The sequence below is a fragment of the Lampris incognitus genome, chromosome 17 (assembly GCF_029633865.1).
Source record: "Lampris incognitus isolate fLamInc1 chromosome 17, fLamInc1.hap2, whole genome shotgun sequence".
Classification (NCBI taxonomy): domain Eukaryota; kingdom Metazoa; phylum Chordata; class Actinopteri; order Lampriformes; family Lampridae; genus Lampris; species Lampris incognitus.
In genome coordinates, this window is record NC_079227.1 from 12,759,894 (window position 1) to 12,774,175 (window position 14,282).

Genomic DNA, 14,282 nt, shown 5'->3' on the forward strand with positions numbered 1-14,282 from the left:
TTATATCTTATTTGTTAGCTATGGCAACCTCATTTCTACAGACATAATGCTACCTGACTTCTTCGTCCGCATTCGGCTGCTTATGATGAAAACATAAAACATTTATATGTTGTTAATTTTTTCTCAGGAAAGTCCGACCAGACATTAACCATTAAAATTGACAGCTACGAAAGCATTCATGAGTTGGATATTCACCAGAGTGGTGAACAATCTCCTACTGGCTATGGACTCTGATTCCACTTCTGTGCTTTTACTACTGGACCTCAGTACAGCCTTTGACACCATTGATCACTGTATAATATTAGACAGAATAAATTGTTATTTTGGTGTCTCTGGCTACTTATCTAGAAGAACACGTTGTGTCTGCTGTAATAATATTACATCAGAATTCTCTGATGTTAAATATGGCATACCTCACGGTTCAGTTCTTGGCCCTCTAATTTTTTCTCTTTATATTTCACCTCTTGTCCAAATTATACACAGTCATGGAATACATTTCCATTGCTATGCTGATATACTCAGCTGTATGTGCCTATAAGTGCTGATGATTGTACTCAAATGACTAATTTAGAGGCCCGATTGGCTGCTGTGAAAAATTGGATGTCACAAAATTTTCTGCTTTTAAATTTGAATAAAACTGAGATGCTGGTCGTTGGCGCTGCTGTTTATTCCACAGTAAATGCCCACTGACGGAACTTCTTTGCAAAGTCATTGATTACATCTTTAAAGTGCAATTGTTTTGCTAATCAGCTTTCAATTGAGAGTAGTGCCAGGCTGTTCAGCCTCTCCTGGGACATCGCTGATCTGACCTTTGCTTGTGCTTGTATCAGCAGTCACTCGCGACAGGACTAGATGAGCTGCATTGAGAGATGCTCGTGAGGGGCGGACTAAACCATTTTGCACCTTTTGTAAGGGATCAGGGGGCCTCAGAGAGCCTCCACTATGTTCTTTAAGTCCCTCAACCGATGTATTGAACCAATTTTAACTGAAGTTATGAGGCTAATTAGAAATTAAAAATGTGCAAATCAAAACAAACTTTTAATTCCAGGCTTTCCAAGGCCCCCCTTGCCCTCCTATCTGGGCTCTGGTAGGTCCTTGCCCCCCCCCCACTACGACGCCCCTGATTCTCTCCTTGTGTCCTCTGTTTTGCATTGAGGTAAAAAAAATGCACGAAACAATTCCTCGCCTCCATTGTCCTTAGTGTCAGTTTTTCTTCATCATGGGGATGGTTCAGCAACCCAGAGCTGTTCTGTGGGTTCATCAGGTTTTAATTCGTGTATGCTGCTACCCAGACACCTCTCCTTAATGTAAATGTAAACTTTTAAATCATGCTCTCAAACATGACCTATGTAATGACAAACAACCTCTACACAAACGGATGGCCCAACACAGAAGGCCAAACTCCTCAGGACAAGACTCAGCAGTCTATTTACACCTAAAGGAGAAGACGCACTCCTTCGAGGACAGCAATGTACACATTTTGGACAGGGAAGATAGATGGTTTGAAAGAGGGGTGAAGGAAGCCATCTAAGCGAAACTGGAAAAACCATCCCTCAACAGAGGAGGAGGTCTGCGACACCACCTATCTCCCACTTACAATGCCGTCCTTTCATCTCTACCCAGGAGACTCAAGAAGCCTAGCCTCCAAGAACAAAAGTCGGTCACTAACGGCTCCAACGACTCTCATGACCACTGAATGGAGCACTAACGAAGTCGAAACTAACACCCCCAATGACCATCGCTGCTAAACATCAGATCACAAAGAGCCACACACATCAATAGCTCTGATAACGACAGGCGTGGCTAGACATCGGAACACAAAGAGCCATGGACATCAATAGCTCTGATAACGACTCCTAAGAGGATAAATATCTGAGTCTCATCACCAGCCAGTCAGACTAGCTTGGTCTAGTCGGAAAGGCACGAACTGATGAAGCCTCTTTGATGAGAGGCGAAACGTCTTCACGGATACATACCAAGTCCAGTTGCACTTGATTCAATTCCTTTGGATGTTGTTGATGAGGACTCAATCCCTCGTAGGCAGGCTGGCATGCTCTGTTTTTGATTTAATGCTCATACACTTGTGTGTTTATAGGCTGTTTTGTTATTTGACCTATCCGTGTCTTATTTGTGCCGAGAAACTATGCAGAGTATACTGTGCCCTGCTTTAATTGGCAGTATTGTAGCATACTGTGATTTTGGTTTTGATACCCGTGGGGTGGTTTGATGTGGTCATTAACTGGTTATATTATATTATGTTGCTGTTGTTGAATTCATGGTTCACCAGACGATATGGAACTGCAAGAAAATAAAGCCAGGCCCCAATAACAGAGCGCATGCCCAACGAGATGGCGCCCCGTTGCAAAGTACAACGCGGGTGACGTACCTTCACATTCTCATGTGCTGACATAAACCAAGTAGGCCTACATGCTTGCAGCCATAAATATTTCTTTGCAACAAGAGTCACAGTCAGCCCTTTCTTTGAGGCACGCGCAAGCGCCCCCCGTAAGAAAAAGTGAGCTGTCCCGAAAGCCATGGTATAGTTTGCACACTGGAGGAAAGCATTCGCCAAAGTGCCGTATGGCGGGTTTGCAGGTTTTCCACCTGACCAGTCAGAAACCAGCTGATTTTACTGATTAAGGCACTCTTTGACCAAAATTAAAGTGCAAAATAACCTGATGTGGTGACTGGTTGGATGTTTGGAAGGAAAACCTGCATACACATGGCATGTGGTTGCCTATATAGGTCTATTTGACAGTTAAAGTAAAGACCTGCTTCATCAATAAATCTCCTGTTTCTCTTCATTTTTTGTTGTTGTTTTTTTGAAAATTCTTCCCCCTCTTCCGAGCTGTCCCAATCTCTGCTACACCCCCTCTGCTGATCCGGGGAGGGCTGCAGACTACCACATGCCTCCTCCAACACATGTGGAGTCGCCAGCCACTTCTTTTCACCTGACATTAAGGAGTTTTGCCAGGGGGACGTAACGCGTGGGAGGATCACGCTATTCCCCCCAGTTCTCCCTCCCCCCGAACAGGCGCCCTGACCGACTGGAGGAGGCGCTAGTGCAGCAACCAGAACACATGCCCACATCCAGCTTCCCACCCGCAGACATGGCCAGTTGTGTCTGTAGGAACGCCTGACCAAGCCAGAGGTAACACGGGGATTCAAACTGGCGGTCCCCATGTCGAGGAACGGAATAGACCGCCACGCCACCCAGATGCCCACTCCTGTCTCTCGTTTGATCACTGACTACTGTCACAGTCATTCCACTCTGCTAAAATAAACTGGAAATGAATGGCAGAAAAGTGCCTTTACCATGCCAAGCACCGCTCAGGCCTCTCAAACCTCCATGTTGGAGAAGAAGGAGGATGGTGAAGGCATGAGTGACATGGAAGTAAAGATGATGGCCTTTCCGGCCAGGATGCCGACCGTAATGCCCTGGTGGGCAAAGGAAACTGGGCTGAGGGGTCGGTGGGTGCAGAACAACAGGATGCTCCCTGCGTCATTGATACAAGTAGAGGAGCAATGGGAGCCTCAACAAAGTGCTCCCATTCATGGCATCTGTATACGAATACATCCAAAGATGAATGAGATTCCTATGATGTGAGATATCAACAAAGTCAGAGGACCGAGAGAGGAATGACCGCCAGTGACCTCGGTGTGAACTGGCAGCTGATGTATACGCAGTCACAGATTACTGTCATTAAAACCTGTCATAACAGGAGTAACACAATATTTAACCTATATACTCAAACCACCCCTGATGGCCTGCAAGAAGCTGAGACTCTGGAAGGATGTGGTTGTTTTGGCAGGTTTGGTCATTTCATTTATTAGAGCTTCATATGTATTTCATATATAGGTGCCAGAGATTTGTTTCAATAAATAGGTCTGGGAGAAGTTTCTGATTCAAGATGAATGTAAAACAAACTTCCCAAATGGTCTCACCAACCTTCTTCAGGCTGTCTAAAAGAAGACATATTCGCTAAAAAGCCGTAGTGATAAAATAAGCAAATAGACTATAGTGGACAGTAAATCTCGAGAAAAATACCAGCGCAACGTAGCATTTGGGACCGGTTCCAACATGTTTGCAATTTTTTATGTCAGAGGTGGGTTTTTTTTCTCCATTCCAGTGCTACACCCCCCGCCCCCAAAAAAAGATCATCTGAGTTCATTTGGTACGAGCAATCAGGCAGGTATACAGGAACTGGTCATACAGTTTAGCTTCTGTTCGTCAGCCTGCTTGGTTATGGAGTCATTCAGTTTGGAGAAACGCTTTCTGAACATGGCCAGACAGCACGTAGTTCCACCAGTCATCCTCGGAGTCGGTGCGTTTTCACACGTTAGTGTCAAACGCTTCAAAATCAAAGCACCAGACATGTTGTCATTCATGTGCTGTATACAGTATATAGCCAGACTTGTTGAAAATGTGTACACAGTCCAAAAGTGAGTCAAAGGGCTATTTTGCTGGCAGAAATCTGTCCAGATGTTTTTCACAGGAAAGCAAACAATAGCTTTCATAGAGGAAGTCGAGAGAGAGAGAGAGAGAGAGAGAGAGAGAGAGAGAGAGAGAGAGAGAGAGAGAGAGAGAGAGAGAGAGAGAGAGAGAGAGAGAGAGAGAGAGAGAGAGAGAGAGAGAGAGAGAGAGAGAGAGAGAGAGAAGGGGGTGTCTGGTAGCAGAATGGGTGGGAAATACTAAAACGTGACACGTATCCCTCTCTAACCCCCACGGACACATTATTAAAAGACAAAGGATGATGGGAGAATTTCCTGAAAAGCCCTTCGCTTTGTGACTTGTTGTGTATTTGCCTCAATTACAACGGCAATAAAGATGCTTGAACTAGGCGATACAGTTAATGCGACTCTACTGTTCGCTGTCAAGTCCAATCGCATGTAACACATCACTGCGCACATATAGCACTCCATTATCATGCAACACTGTTAGCATAAAGTCGTGCCTTTGTTATAGCTGTGCATTATGACAATTCCTCCCTTCCAGTTTTGATGTAACCTGTAACCATCACAATGTGAGTAATGTGCTCAGTAACTGGAACTACAACAGAAATATGGCACTTTATCAACCCTCAAATCTGTCAGATGAAACGAAGCGGCTGGTGACTCCACATGTATCAGAGGAGGCATGTGGTAGTCTGCAGCCCTCCCTGGATCGGTGGGGGGTGGTGGGGGGGGCAGTGACTGGGTCGGCTCAGAGAGCGGTCAGGTTGCTTTGATTGCGCGTTAACCACAATGAGAGACATCTGATCCATAAAGGGTCCGGCGTAGTCGATGTGAATACGCTGCCACAGGGTAGTGGACCAGGCCCATGTGTCGAGGGGTCACGTAAGGAGCTGGTGCTGTATACGCCAGCATCCACTGCAGGTTTTAGCCAGGTCTTCTACTTGACTGTCTATGCCAGGCCACTACTCGTAGCTTCTAGCAAGACTTTTCATCGTTACTACACCGAGATGTCTTTCGTGCAGTGATTCCAACAACCTTGAACACAGCTTGGGTGACACAATGAATTGTATACCCCATATGACACAGCTTCGACACACTGATGACACATGATGGGTGGTGCACTCAGGTTGCTGGGAGTAGCCGTGAGTTGTCCATCCAATCACTGTCACCTGATTTACCTTAGATACGGTAGGATCTCTTTTTACCGCTTTTTGTATCTGAGCTCTTGGGACAGGAAGTGACTCCCATTGTTATAAGTGTGCCGCTGCCATTGCTGGAACACACTTTTGAGAGTTGAGGATTGACACAATGGGTGATGATCTGTGTTCAATGTGAAGTGCCTTCCGTATAGATATTGATTAAACTTCTCCACACCTTGGCGTCCTGGTGGCATTGTGGTCTATTTCATTGCCTACCAACATGGGGATCACTGGTTCGAATCCCCGTGTTACCTCCAGCTTTGTCGGGCGTCCCTACAGACACAGTTGGCCGTGTCTGCGGGTGGGAAGCCGGATGTGAGTATGTGTCCTGGTCGTTGCGCTAGCGCCTCCTCTGGTTGATCGGGGTGCCTGTTCGGAGGGGAGGGGGAACCGGGGGGAATGGTGTGATCCTCCCACATGCTGCGTCCCCCCGGTGAAACTCCTCACTGTTGGGTGAAAAGAAGCGGCTGGCTACTCCACATGTATCGGAGGAGGTATGTAGTAGTCTGCAGCCCTCCCCGGATCGGCAGAGGGGGTGGAGCAGTGACTGGGACGGCTCAGAAGAGTGGGGTAATTGGCCGGATACAATTGGGGAGAAAAAGGGAAAAAAAAAAACCCAAATATATTCACCCCCCCATACTAAACTCAAATTCTCTGTCAATTTGGGCGTAGTTGTGTTCTGCAGAGTTTAGAGCTCTTGAGGCAAAAGCGACTGGCCGATCACTTCCATCAGCCACTCTGTCCGAGAGCACAACGCTGATACCATATGGGGAGGCATCGCAGGCGCAGAGGCAGACTGGGGTCAAAGTGTGTTAAGACCTCCTCTGATGTGATCAGCTGTTTAGCGGTCTCAAATGCTCATTCACAGTCTTTCAACCAGTTCCATTTCGTCCCAATTGTAACAAACAGTGTAGGGGCTGCAACGCAGTGGAAAGGTTTGTCAGAAATTTGTGGTAATAGTTGACAAGCCCAAAGAATGAGTGCGTCTTGCTCACATTTTCCGATTTTGGTGCTCTGAGAAAAGCATCATTTCCCCCCCCCCTGAGATTTGTGAAGGTTATGTCTGTCAGTGATGTGCCCACAGTACTCAATGGAGACTTTGAAGAACTCACATTTGTTCTTTTTGGCTTTCAGTCCATACTCCTCAAATCAGGACAGAACTGCCTGAAGGTTTGCCAGGTGTGTCTTGTCATCAACTCCAGTGACAATAATGTTGTCCAGGAAGCATTGGGTGCCCGGTATCCCTTGGAGTACTTGGTCCATGGCATGTTGCCATGTTGCTGGGGCACTAGATATATCAAAGACCAATGTGTTATATTGGTAAAGGCTTTTTGTGGTATGTATTGTCAGATACTTTCATGACAACTCCTCCATTTCTTTCTGCAAGTATGTCGGAGCAAGGTCTATCTTTGAGAAATGCTCTCCACATGCCAGGGATGCAAAGCTATAAGCTGTGTGTGGGAGACGGTACTGGTCTGCATGCAGAATAGGATTTACTGTGACCTTAAAATCATTGCACGTGCATACATTGGTGTTGCCCAGTCACACCAGTCAACTTTGGAGAGAATACCTTGAGCTTCCAAGCCCTGGAGCTCTACCTCCACCTTTGGGCAAATGGTGTAGGGCACAGGATGAGCCTTGTGGAACTTGGGTTTCTTATTGTCCTTGAGTACGACCTGTGCTTTCTCAGGGTGCCTATTCCATCTTGGAAAACCTATGCACACTGAGTCAGTATCTGTGTTAGTTGCTCATCTGTAGAGCTGCTGATTTGTTTTGAGGTGCTCCGCATTGTCTGTATTGCCTGCCAGTTAAATTGAATACTTCTCAGCCATTCACATCCGCCTTTTCAAGTGGACCTGAGCACGGTTCTCATCATGTGTGAAAGAAACTGAACCAAAACACGGAATCAGAATCAGAATCAGAATACTTTATTCATCCCCAAGGGGAAATTGGGATTGCTATGCTACAAAGGCATTTTTCAATGCCGCCTGTCTTCTCCAAAACCTGCGTATGCACACTTGTGTGTAGATATGCAGGTGTACTTGGGTACGGAACAACATTACTAATGTTGGGCGGCTCGGTGGCCCAGTGGTTAGCACTGTTGCCTCACAGCAAGAAGGTCCTGGGTTCAAACCCCAGGCCATCTCAGGTCCTTTCTGTGTGGAGTTTGCATGTTCTCCCCGTGTCTGCATGGGCTTCCTCCGGGTGCTGCGGTTTCCTCCCACCATCAAAACGACGTGTGTTACTGTTAATACTCCTGTCTGTTCCCCTGAGCAAGGCAATGGCAAGACGAACTGGAGTTGGTCCCCGGGCGCTGCACGGCGGCTGCCCGCTGCTCCTAGATACAGTGTGTGTTGGGATGGATTAAATGCAGAGGATGAATTTCCCCATGGGGATTAATAAAGTACATCTTAATCTTAATCTTAATCTCAACGTGAAAGCTGACCGGCGGGGTGGGAGCAATCGTACTTAGGCATGGTACAAAGTAATTGTACCTAATTTGAAAATGCCCTCAGTCTTGTGCTGGTCTCTTATGAAATCGGAAACGTTCGGCTATGACTAGCGGCTTCGGATTCAAATGGCTGTTTAGCATATCTAGATTCTGTTGGAAAGTCTTCTCTCACAGCTTTCCCGGTGTTTAGAGGCTACGTAGAAAGTTGTATGTTTTAGCTCCCATCAGACTCAAAAGAGCGGCGACCTTCCTGTCGGCCTTCGCTTCATTAACCAAACAGTATCGCTCGAGTCTCTCAACATGTGTAGGTCAGTCTTCAACAGTACCATCAAAACAGTCCATTTGCCCCTTAAATCCAGAACTTTTCGCTTGTTTTGTTTCTCTTTACTCACTTTTTATCAGGCCACTTTTTCCTTTTGGTCTTCTCACTCACTCCCTCCTCCTGCCACAGCTAGCTTGTCAATTAAAGTATACTTTAATTGTGGGATACTATAGTACATGGATACTATAGTATCCATGTACTATAGTATCCCACTATAGTATTCCACATGGATACTATAGTATCCATGTACTATAGTATCCCACTATAGTATTCCACATGGATACTATAGTATCCATGTGGAATGGGCAAAAACAATAACGACATGATTTTCGGCAAGTAAAGACAAACTTCTCCTGTATTTTGTAGCACTGCACCGCAGGGATACGTCACGATCCTCGTCGCTAATTCTGTTGTGTATTTGCCTCTATTGAAACAGCAATAAAGACACATGAACCAGGAGAAACAGTTAACGTGACTTTACTGTTCACAGTCAAGTCCAGCCACATGTAACACGTCACTGAGCACGTACAGCACTCCATTGTCAGGTAACACCGTTAACACAAAGAGTGTCTTTGTTTCAACTGTGTGTTCCACAGACATAACACGACCACAAGCCAGATCCTGAAAAAATGATACCTGGTAAGAAGATGGTCACATGCCAGTTGTGTTTGTGTCAGCCTTCAAGGTGATCGGCCCAAGACTTGTTTTGATGTGTGTGATTGTGTGTGTGCGGGTGTTTGTGGTGTAAAGGATGTTTTAAGGAATAAACATGTTGACAGAGAAGGTGACTCAAGGGGAAAAGGGGGCCAGGGAAAAATAAAAGCTTTGGAGGAGAGATGGAGCTATTCTGGGATGTCTGGGCTTTCCTGCAGGTGAAGGAAATGAAAGAATCATTTCTGAAACAATCGCTCAGCAGCCAGTGGAGTAGCGTGCGCGTGTGTGTGTGTGTGTGTGTGGGGGGGGGGGGGCGGGGGTAAAACCATGGGGGGTGGATGAGCCTCAAATGGGGGAGATGTTGACGTTAACAGCAGAGAACTACTGTTTCATGTTTTTCATTGCTGTTACAAGTGTATTTGCCACGTTTTCTGTGTTTTTGTGTGAATGTGTTGTACCAGCTCCTACACACAGTTATAAGATCTGCTTTGCTGTCGACCTGTCTAACTATGGCTCTCTGTATGCACACTTTTATTACATTGTCTACTGCTCATATATGTACCAAGAGAGAAGCGGTTTAATAAGCAGACATATTAAAAACCAATCTAATCCAATCTTATCTATCTATCTATCTATCTATCTATCTATCTATCTATCTATCTATCTATCTATCTATCTATCTATCTATCTATCTATCTGTCTGGTGATCTATCCAAGCGTCAACACTCAAGTAACTTTATTGCCACACAACAGGTTAGTGGTATTTTTGGTGGCTTCTGTCTGTCTGTCCAGCTATAGTAAAATGCTTTGACTGGTGTTGGTACAAAATAATGTAATCTTGCATCAGATAACAACTAAATAAGAGTTTGGTGCTTTCCATTAATGATGAAAATAAACAGATCTTGTACTGGACTCAGACTTTTGTCCCCCATCAGTCAGTATATATATATATGAAATTAAATGAAATGCCGTTTCCCCCAGCCCACAGTAGTGCAACACAAAGACAAAAACAAGTTCAAAAACTACAAGAACACACATATCCAAACTAAACACACACACAAAAAAAAATCACTGTCCAAGGGGATGAACGCCCTATATATTTTTTAATAAATATATTATTCATGTATAAAAATATATATAATATGTAAAATAATATCTAAAAATATGTAAAATATTTTAGACATATTTTATATAAATTTATATACTATATATAAATATATACTGGCAGCCTGTCCAGGATGTCTCCCTGCCTGCCGCCCAATGACTGCTGGGATAGGCTGCAGCATCCCCGTGACCCTGCGTAGGATAAGCGGTTTGGATAATGGATATATATATATATATAAACTTAGCACAAAAAATAAGGAAATGTGCGTTTGGTAGATTATTTCTTTGGTGTATCATTGCTTCTTGGCAATAAATCTTATATCAGGCACCTGATTGTCAGCACCTGGGGCACCAGAAGCTCAAAACAAGAGTCAATAGCAGCAGCAAAATAAGCTGTTTGGCATTGGCAGAGAAGATTTGGCAAATTTTTCATGGGCGCAACCCACATACTCAACTCTGCTGCTCATCCCACAAATGGCACGTTCCTTACAAATGTGGCTCCATTTCAAAGGGAAATAAAACGGTATAAGATTTATTGCCAAGAAGCATTTTTACAACAAAGAAATAATCTACCAAACACACATTTCCTTACTTTTTGTGCTAAGTGTATGTATATATATATATATATAGTATAAAAAAGCACTATATAAATGTAATTATTACACATATATATGTATGTGTGTGTGTGTGTATATATATATATATACACACACATATATATATATGTGTATACACACACACACACACACACACACACACACACACACACACACACACACACACACACACACACACATATATATATGCATGTAGTGTTTTATATATACTTAGCACAAAAAGTAAGAAAATTTGTGTTTGGTAGATTATTTCTTTGTTGTGAAAATGCTTCTTGGCAATAAACGTTATACCGTTTTATCTCCCTTTTAAATGGTGCCACATTTGTAAGGAACATGCATTTGTGGGATGAGCAGCAGAGCTGAGTATGTGGGTTGTGCCCATGAAAAATTTGCCAAATCTTCTCTGCCAATGCCAAGCAGCTTATTTTGCTGTTGCTATTGACTCTTGTTGTGAGCTTCTGGTACCCCAGGTGCTGACAATCAGGTGCCTGATATAAGATTTATTGCCAAGAAGCACTGTTACACCAAAGAAATAATCTACCAAACACACATTTCCTTATTTTTTGTGTTAAGTTTATATATATTATAGTCTAGAAAAGCACTGTGTAAATGTAATGATTATATATATGTGCATGTAGTGTTTTATATATATACGTGCATGTAGGTATGCATATGAATGCTGTTTTTATTTAGAGTTTTTGAAGTCTTTTCTTACTTTTTCATGCTTGAGTGCCAGTGTGCAAAGTGGAAATTTACTTGGCAAGTGATTCTGCTCGTCATTCTGAATGGGGGGGCGGGGGTCTGATGACAAGGTTGTTTCAAGGTGAAGTACAATGTTATGTTATGAGAGACATGGTGATGTTTATGTTTGTGTCCTGTAAACAGACAGTAAACTAGCCAAGGCCTGTCATCAGGGGTGTGTGTGTGTGTGTGTGTGTGTGTGTGTGTGTGTGTGTGTGTGTGTGTGTGTGTGTGTGTGTGTAAGTGTTGTGACTCATTTTCAGACACACCCCTTGGTCCCATGTGCCTGACTCTATAAAGGACGCTGGAGGGAAAGGGAGAGAAGTTAGATTTGGACGGAGGGATCTGAAAGACGCCAGTAAAGATTAGGATTGATGGTGCACATTACGACACACAGTGGGATCTTATTTCTGAACGGTGAGTTCCCTTCTGCACACACACACACACACACACACACACACACACACACACACACACACACACACACACACACACACACACACACACTCCTTGTTCTCCGTTTTGAGGAAACTTGTTGTTAGTTGCTACCTTTTTGCACTATGCACTGAAAGACAAGTGTCACCACATGAATCCTCATTTGGATGCAAATGAGGATTCATGTGAGGTATTTGTGAGGTATATATTTGTTTGTTTGTTGTATTGTGAGGTATATATTTAAAAGAGGTATTTGGATATTCAGTGGTAAGGTACATAGACTGTTCTTTATATATATAAAAGTTGACAGTTCTCAGTTTTTTTTTCTACTTTAAAATGTGTTCGTGTCCTCGTGTGTTTATGTTGAGCACCCCACCAAGAAAAACTCCCGCTTTAAGTAAATTTTGCTGTTAATAAACTTGAAATTGATGGATTTATTTTGTTTTATTTATTTATTTTTCTTTACTTTGCCTATGCATGTTCCTCTGTTATTTCAGGACTGCATTAGGACATGGTGACAGTGTTGTTATAATATTATATTATTATTATGATTATATTATTATATATTATAATAGTGTTATAATGCCTGATGTATTAACAATAATAGTAATAATAATCATAGATTACATTTATATAACGCTTGTACTGTTTAATGTCCTGTTTAATTGAAGGTAATTAAACGTGTCCTCTGCTTCAGGTCAGCACAGCATGGAGATGACTGTACTGCTGCTACTGACGATTCCTTTATCTGCTGCCTCGCCGCTCACACCAACACACAGGTCAGTTACCCAATGTTCACCATGTACTTCTGTCTTACTTCTGTACAACAAAGAAGTGCACTTATAAAGATGAAGTTGTAGCGCTATCTATCCCTTTTAACTGTCAAGGACAACGCTCCTGAGTTCTCTATACAACTCGGTATCCAATAAACTATTGAAGTATGTTAACTTCGCTTCTTATGTGTTTAAAGTATGTTCTAAAGGCTCTAAATGTCTTACAGTGTCATCTGGTAACTCCAACTAAAAAGTTGACTACCCCTTTAAGGCGCTTAAATATGGCATATGACCCCTTTAAGGCAATCTAACATGGTCTAGACATCGCTGGGTGTCACTAGGTTACTTCCAGTAAAATGGTGGACTAGCCCTTTAAGGTTGTCTCAACATGTCACTTACCATAGCCTAGACACCACAGGAATAAACACACATGAATAATCCACACTCACACAGGTACATAGAATTATATATACAAATGTATTATGAGTAATAATTATTAGAATGAATGAAAGTAATAAGCCTCAATGGCTAACAAGCATCTGCATTCAGATACACACAAATTAATCAGACTAACACATTAGCATACAGCTCAATAACCCTATAACTAAGCCGGCAATAAAATAAAAGAAAGTCAACCCCCAGTTGCAGGCCTGTTTCTTTATCGGGTACGTTGGGACCCTAAACAGCCCTCTTCACTCCCCTTGGAAGCCCGCACATCCAGCTTGTACTCACAAAGAATGCTCCTCTTCATCTCAGTGCAGCAGCGAACGTCAGGCCTTCACAACACGGCAACAGACGACTCCTTCTGCGTTCCTCGATGGTCGCATGAACCCACCACTACACTGTAACTGATAACGTTACTTCACTAAACTAGAAGACGGCCCGACTCACTGTGGGGCAAGCCCCTTACCGCATCCAGTCCATTCGCGCGTCTTGCTGTACTAGCAACGAACACCGACTGGCTAGCTCGCTCCGCAACGTCGCTGGGTCCACATATGGGACTGACGAGTAGTCAGTTTGTCTCCCCAATCCACACAAACAGTTCCCGGGATTGGTCTCGGTCAGACACCCGCACACATCACTGTTCACTAAACTTCAATTACATTTCTCTCACCGCAAAATAGCATATAACAACTCGACATCAAACTGCTCCGTTGCTCACACTAGGGACGAGTGACCAACTTTCTCCCAGTCCAGTCTGCTTGCGCTGATGTTTTCCGTTGCCCTCTCCACCAATCACATTCAAGGTAAGTTTCAACACTAAAAGTAAATGCATTTCGCATTGGTAAACAACTGTTTTGCAGAACAATATCAACAATATAATATATTCATATTCAAAAGGTATACAAAATAACAAACATAGGCCAAACTCTTATCTAATAGTGCAATATAATATATCTAAGGCCTATAATTTAACCACAGGGTTACACCCTCCCCCTACTGAACGTGTGAATGCCCTCATTCACCTAAATCTAACTAGTAAGGTCTCTGAACATCTGAGGGTATAAACTAAGTGTGGTGCACTAACTC